Genomic DNA, 6,992 nt, shown 5'->3' with positions numbered 1-6,992 from the left:
ATTCACTACGTGGTTTTGCACTTTTATTACGTTATTTAGATTTAGGATTAATTCCAGCCAGAGTAGTGCTCAAAAAAAAACATTTCCTGCATTAGGAATATATAGATATATCAAATAAGAAGCCATAATCATGTGGCTCCTTGCTTGTTCATCGTAGACCCAATCTAGCAGGAGCGTAACGAGAACTTTGAGGGCCCCATAGCAAAATCTTGACATGGACCCCCCCTGTGGACCATGGTCCACAGTCATACGCAGGAGAAAGCAGGCTGTTGTTTGCAGGGGGTGTTGCAGGCATACACTCTAGAGAGAGCAGGGAGGGCAGGCTGTTAATTGCAGGGGTTGAGGGGGTCACAGGCACACGCACAAGAAAGGCCAGGCTGTCACTTATTTATGGTGGGGTTGCAAGCAAGAGAGAGCAGGGGAGGTGGCTGTCATTAGGGGGGGGGGGGGGGTCACAGGCACATGCAGTACACAAGAGAAGGCAGGCAGGACAGTCTGTTATTTGTAGGGGGTGGGCAGGCATGTGCAAGTGGGAGAGGGGCAGGCTGTCGTGGGGGTATTGGAAGATAAGGGGGGCAGGCTGTCACTTGCATGACGCAGGCGCACACACACAAAAGGGCAGAGTAAGTAGGCTGTCACTTGTGGGGGGAATGGCAGGCATGTGCAAGTGGGAGAGGGGCGGCAGGCAGGCAGGATGAGAGCAAAATATCTGATGCGCAGGAAGGGGGGTGGATAAGAACTTAGTATCAACCACACCACTAGATCCAGGGCCACCCGCCCCTCCATCCCGGGTCCCGTCGCCACCCACCCAGTTACCTGCTCTAGGCATTGTTTTAGTGGGCGCTGCACTGTGAGTGCTGCCTCCTTAAAGGTACTGGCATGGAGCTATGTGCTGTCCTCCTGCCGGCGTCCCTTCGCACAGTGCTGCAGCAGTGCAGCATACATGAAACTGCTTAGTCCTTCACATGATGGAGCCGCCGGGCGCCCGCTGTTTACACATTCTCAGCAAGTGCCTGGCAATTGTAGAAAGTGGCTGCAGCAGCCCTCCTACCAAGAAGACCTAATAGTGCCAGTCTCTTAGGCTGGGGTCGCACTCGGCACCATGCATGATCAAATAATAAAAAATAAGGTTGCAGTCAGTGCCATAACTATAGCAGATGCAGGGGACTGCCTGCTGGGTCCTCGGGCCAAGAGGCCGGGCCCAATAGCAGTTGCATCCCCTACACCCAGGGCCGGCGCCACCACTAGGCAGCATTAGGCATTTGGCTAGGGCGCCGGTCACTGAAGGGCGGAAGTCAGGAGCAGGAGTCATCCCCCCCCTGAATGGAGGTGAGTGGCAACTCTCCCCCCCCCTCACCACCCCCCTGCCGAGCGTATTACCCACCCGGGCGGCCGCATCAACCCACCTGCTGGAGCGAGTGAGCACTGGGCCATGGAGGTGAGCAGCAACTCTCCTCCCCCTCACCTGAACCCCCCCCCCCTCCGGCCACGCCGCATCACCCGGTACAAGGCATCATCCCCCATGGAGCGAATCCCCCCATGGAGCAACACAGTGGGTGAGCCGCCTTACCAAACCCCCCCTCCCCCCTGGAGCAGCTGTATAAACCCCCCCGGTGGAGCGGTTGAGCGTCGGGGTGGCCCCCCCTGCATGGCCCTGCCTGCACCCTATATAGTTACGCCACTGCAATTTAGGGTTTCGGTGGTGTGGGGTGCAGTGCCCCTGGACTGGTTGAGCTGGGTGGCTCTAGTGTGGTACCCCCTTACATTCTATTAACACTTAGCACTATTTTTTTTCTTTTTCTCACTTACACTAATTCTTCAATATTTTAATTACATTTCATATTTTATTTCCTTCTCTCTCTCACTCTCTATGTATAGCTTCGACTTCCTATCACTAATATTTATTAACACTATAGTATTTCACTGGTGTGCCGTTAGTTGACTGACAGCAAGTGGGTGTAACCCTGCAATTTTCTGGTAGTGTCAGAGGAAACGCCCAGGCTGTTTTAGAGAGGGCGTGTAACGTCAGCTCCGGTCTCAATCAGACTGTAGGTTCTGGGTTTTACGCATAGACTGGAAAAACCATTCTATGGTGAGCAGCAAATGGATATGCAGCTACTGTATTCACTGATCAGCAAGCCTTGCACAGGGTGGATTTTTCATTGTATCAGGGCAGCGGTTATCTGATTGCAGGGCTGTGCAGTCTCGCAGAGCAGTGATCAGATCTAAATAACCTCCATAGTCTGTAAGCTCCACTAAAGCAGGGACTCATGTGAATGGACAAATATTCTTTGTAAAGCGCTACAGAATATGTGTATGCTATATAAATAACTGGAAATTGACCCATATTTGGTTCACTAGCAGTGGCAAATTCTTTCTCAAATGGACAAAACCATGTGCACTGCAGGTGGGGCAGATGTAACATGTGCAGAGAGAATTAGATTTGGGTGACTTATTTTGTTTCTTTGCAGGGATAATACTGACTGCTTTATTTTTACACTGCAATATAGATCTCACTTTGAAGTAAAACCCCACCCAAATCTAATTCTCTCTAATTACATCTCTATTTACATCTGCCCCACCTGCAGAAACATGGTTTTGTCCATTTGAGAAGGAATTTGCCTTTGCGAGGGAACCAGAATAAGGGCCATTGTGTGTTACATTGTTTCATCAATGAGGACGAATAAACAAGAGGATTATATTGTCATTATGAAAGTATTGTTGTTCTGCTTGTTCAGTCATGGTTGTGAGATGTTTTTATGAGGAAGCTACCAGAAAACTTGGACACCTTTTAGCCCCTGGGCATGTGAATTCATACTGAATAATTACAAATTACAGAAAATATGAATGACAGGCAATATTTGTTACATAATTACATTTTTCATGGTCTGAGAATTCCTAAGGGATAATGCATTGCTGTCTCTAACATTACTGTAGAAGAAATAATAAGGTTTATGAAATGTTCCCAGAAGACTTTTTGAAGTTTCAGTTCAACTAAATATGTAAAAACATGTTTGCAAGCTATAACATCTCTGAATGGCAGTGTTAAGTGTGGATTTGTTGTTAGGTCTTTAAGTAAGTACGTATTTAAGTTTTATTTATATAGTCCACTTTCTCCAACAGGACTCAAGGCGCTTTACAGACATTAAAAACAATGCACATTATTATTATTATTATTATAATTTTATTTATAAGGCGCCACAAGTGTTTCGCAGCGCCGTACAAAGGAACAATACAGGGAGACAAAGCTTGGCATAACATTGAATAAATAACAAAAATACAGTACAAATAAAGAGCGCCACAGATCAATACACATTACAGCTTGGATATAAGTAGTGAGGACTCAATCAACATACAACTAGAGGCTAGATGCCAATGATGGAGATGAGTATGCGGACAAAGATGGTCACTGAGTGTTGGAGTGTAGGAGAGCTGTGAACGAAATTTGAAGAGAAGAGGGCTTTGACAACAGGAGGGAAGAGGGCCCTACTCGGAGGAGCTTACAATCTAGTACTACCTACAGAGGATGTAGGTAGTACAGTAACCGACAAGTCACAGACAAAATAAACACCTGAGAGCACACAGTAAGCCTAATGCAGGATTGGTGCAGCATTTTGGATAATAACTTCCATCGGTTGTGTACTCCACCCTGACAAGGTACCAAGTGCGGCAGCCATTTTAGGCGCACTGTGTAGCAGGATTGCCTACCCTCCCCGAATGGCCGGGAGGGTCCCGGAAAACAGGTCCCCCTCCTGGCCCCCGCAAAGAGGGGCAACCCTCCCGCAAAATGGCCTGGCTCCCGTGACCCCCCCCCGCCGGTTAAATTACACGAATAGCGCAGTTTTAGCCCCGCCCACCGCAGTGCAATGCCATAAAAACGACATTGCACGTTGGGGGGCATGGCTAAAACGGTGCTATTGCTCTGGCCACGCCCCCAACAAGTAGCCACCCATGCGGCACCGCCCACTCCCCACCCCTTATCACTCCTCGCCCCCCCCCCGAGCTGGCCGCCCTCCCCCGGAAAGGGCAGCCAGAAAGTCGGTAAGTATGCTGTGTAGGATTACCCTGGGCGTAATAGATTACCCCTAGAAGAAATTATTTATTTTTCATCCCATCCACAAGTTTAACAGATGAGGCAGCCATGTTGGGCGCACTGCGAAGGTTACACTGTGGCCCTTATTCTGATCGGTGCGGATATTCCCGAATTATTTCGGTGCGGTCCGCACGCCACGCTGTGCGGCGGCGTGCGTGCATCGTCCGTAGAAACGCCCACGTGTCCTCCGCATTCAGACGGACTCACTCTTTAAGAACAGGGCGTGTGTACGGACGACATACAAACCGTGCATGTGCGGTGGAAACGTACAGATTCTTGCACGGTCTTCCCGCACAAGCGCGGTCTTACCGCGTCAGAACGTACGGGAAGCTGTCCGTATGCCCCGATGTGGAGTATTTACGCACAATCCAACACTTTTGTACTGAGTACACACAGCGATCACATGACCCACTTAGGCTATTAGGCAACCTCCTGAAAAAGGGATTGTTAGCAATTTCAATCAATTAAATGCTCATCTATACTGAAGCACATTCCTACTACATTCATGACACACATTAACCCTTACAGCATGTGACCCTAACATACATCTAGATACACTATGTACATTTTGCTTATTTTAAACATTTTAAACAAGTTACACATATACTTTAGCATGTTAGAAAAAAACACTGACAACTTTGAACTTTCAATAACGATTTATTACAAAACAGAATTAAAAAACACATTATTAATTTTCTGCATCAATGATGCTGTCCATTAGTGCCAACATTTGGCACATCAGGCCTCGCAGACGAAGGAGGGCCCCACGGCGACCCTCCTCTGCTTGGGCAGGCTCATCTGTGGAGGAAATTCAAAATGAAAAATGACTAATGATATTCATGCATACATTTAACATAGTCAAACCTACATTTTAAACATGCATTCTGAGAGGTGTGTGTATATATATATATATATATATATATATATATACACACACATATCTACCTATATATAAGAGACATACACCTATACATACATGCATACATACTACATGGAAAGCCTGATTTTGGCCCTCTACCCTTTACTCTGTAGAACACCTCACAGTCATACTGCTCCTTCTCAATCCAAACCCACCCATGACTAAGCTCTGAGAAGCATGCCACGCGCTGCACCAATCACAATTCTGCAAACAAAGTTCAGTGTCGGTTATATGATGGAGCCTCTCAGGAATGCTCAGTACATTTGTGCAATCAAGCATGGCTTGCCTGCTGATGGTCTGCTCCAGAAATCATTGTCAGAATGCCAGTTAGGGGAAGCTGCAGCACTAACCCACTCCCTTTCTCAAAAGCATTACTAAGACCAAATACACACACAATTATGCTGAAAAACATACATGCAGACCGCAGGGGGTGGTTAGCTAGTGGAGGGCCCAGGGGCACTCACCACTTGTTACTCCAGTCTAAGCCACGCCTGGCCATACTCCATTTATGCCATACTGAATCTAGTTTACACAGATCAATCACCAGTAAACTCTACTCACCTATATGAGGCTACAGATTGTATGCAAGCAGCAGGGACATGTAACCCTTACATGAGCAAGTCATCACTATCTTCCAGGATACAGATTAGCTACACAGGTTTAGTGGCACTTAAAATCGACCTGACAGCCATCTGCACAACCTGTGTCATTAATATGTGTCCAGGACGAAAGGGATGGTTTGGCCACCCTATCTAACCCCTAAGTGTGTCTGTTGCTACCCAATTTGTTGTTTGCCTTTATAGTATTTTCAAACACATTTGAATCAACATTGCTACATATCAAATAGTGGTTGACCAAAGGAATAACGAATCTTTATGTATACATACCACTTTCGGCCGCCTGCTCCACCTCACAGGCCTCCTCATCCTCCCCCTCTTCCTGGGCCTCCTCGGCCGGCCCGACCTCCTCCTCGCCTGCCACCTCTGCCTCCACTGGCCACTCAGCCTCCTCCACTCCATAGCTTTCCTCGGCCACCCCTTCATCTGTATCTTCCTCCTCGGCCCTCGCTGGCTCCGCCTCCTCCTGGGCCTGGGGCGCCTCTGCCTCCTCCTGGCCCTGGGCCGCCTCTGCCTCCTCCCGGGCCTGCGTTGCTCGTGCACGTGCTGTGTTTTGGAAAAATCAAAAAAGTGCCAGTTAGTGGTAATTTGTATTAAGCCTTATCAACCTATAAATGCAAAGGTTAGAGGTACTGATACTTGTACATGCAAACAGCTCCTCAGTGGCCTTTACAAAACACAGCCTATAACATGGCAGGTATGCTGTGACATTTGGGCATTGTAAGCATCACAAGCATTAATCCTCCCCAATAACATATTTTATGACCATTACAGGGTGTCAATCAGGAAGTAGCACTCATATATTGTATGCCATGTTTAACTCATGATCAGGCTGCTGACCTTAGTGGATTCAATAATGTCAGGTAACCAATCATGTACAAATCCACATTTACTGTTGAAATACTCACATCTCGCAATGCTGGCCCTTATGGCTTGAAGCCTCTCTGGCTCCCTGCGCCGGAGGTCGGACCACCGCCGCTCAAGCTGAGCGATGGTCCGCCGCACTTGGGTGCGGGCGTATATCCGCCGGTGGGCCACCGCATAGGCAGAGCGTTTCTGCCTATTTGTTATAAATGGGCCCGCACGGCCCAGCCTGGTCTCCATAATGGAGACCAGTGTCCTCAGCTCGGCTGCAGAGAAGGGTGCTGCTCTGCCATAAGCCGCCATCTTAGCAATGGCACAAATCAAACAATCATGTGCTGTCATTGGTTGATCAGAGTGATATTTGGTATTAACTTTATTGTTCATTTGTACACTAACAGCGTGTATGCGCCCGAACAGACGGCTAACCCATTGCATCGCACATCCATTCTAAACAGTGTAAAATAAGATGGAAACACATTATATCTAATCTATAACATTG

The 6,992-nt window shown here is 47.8% G+C and overlaps 1 long non-coding RNA gene across 1 annotated transcript; it reads right to left on the bottom strand.

The window, feature by feature from the left end:
- Positions 1-4,730: 4,730 nt before the first annotated feature.
- Positions 4,731-6,359, bottom strand: LOC146062592 (uncharacterized). The gene is made up of 2 exons (XR_014471413.1): positions 5,900-6,359; positions 4,731-4,891 (listed from the first exon to the last, which is right to left on the bottom strand). It is a non-coding gene; the product is annotated as an uncharacterized LOC146062592 (long non-coding RNA).
- Positions 6,360-6,992: the final 633 nt, after the last annotated feature.

The sequence above is a fragment of the Crinia signifera genome, chromosome 3 (genome assembly GCF_055691185.1).
Source record: "Crinia signifera chromosome 3, ASM5569118v1, whole genome shotgun sequence".
Lineage (NCBI taxonomy): Eukaryota > Metazoa > Chordata > Amphibia > Anura > Myobatrachidae > Crinia > Crinia signifera.
The sequence above is the reverse complement of the archived record's forward strand: the minus strand, read 5'-3'. Positions and strand labels throughout refer to the sequence as shown.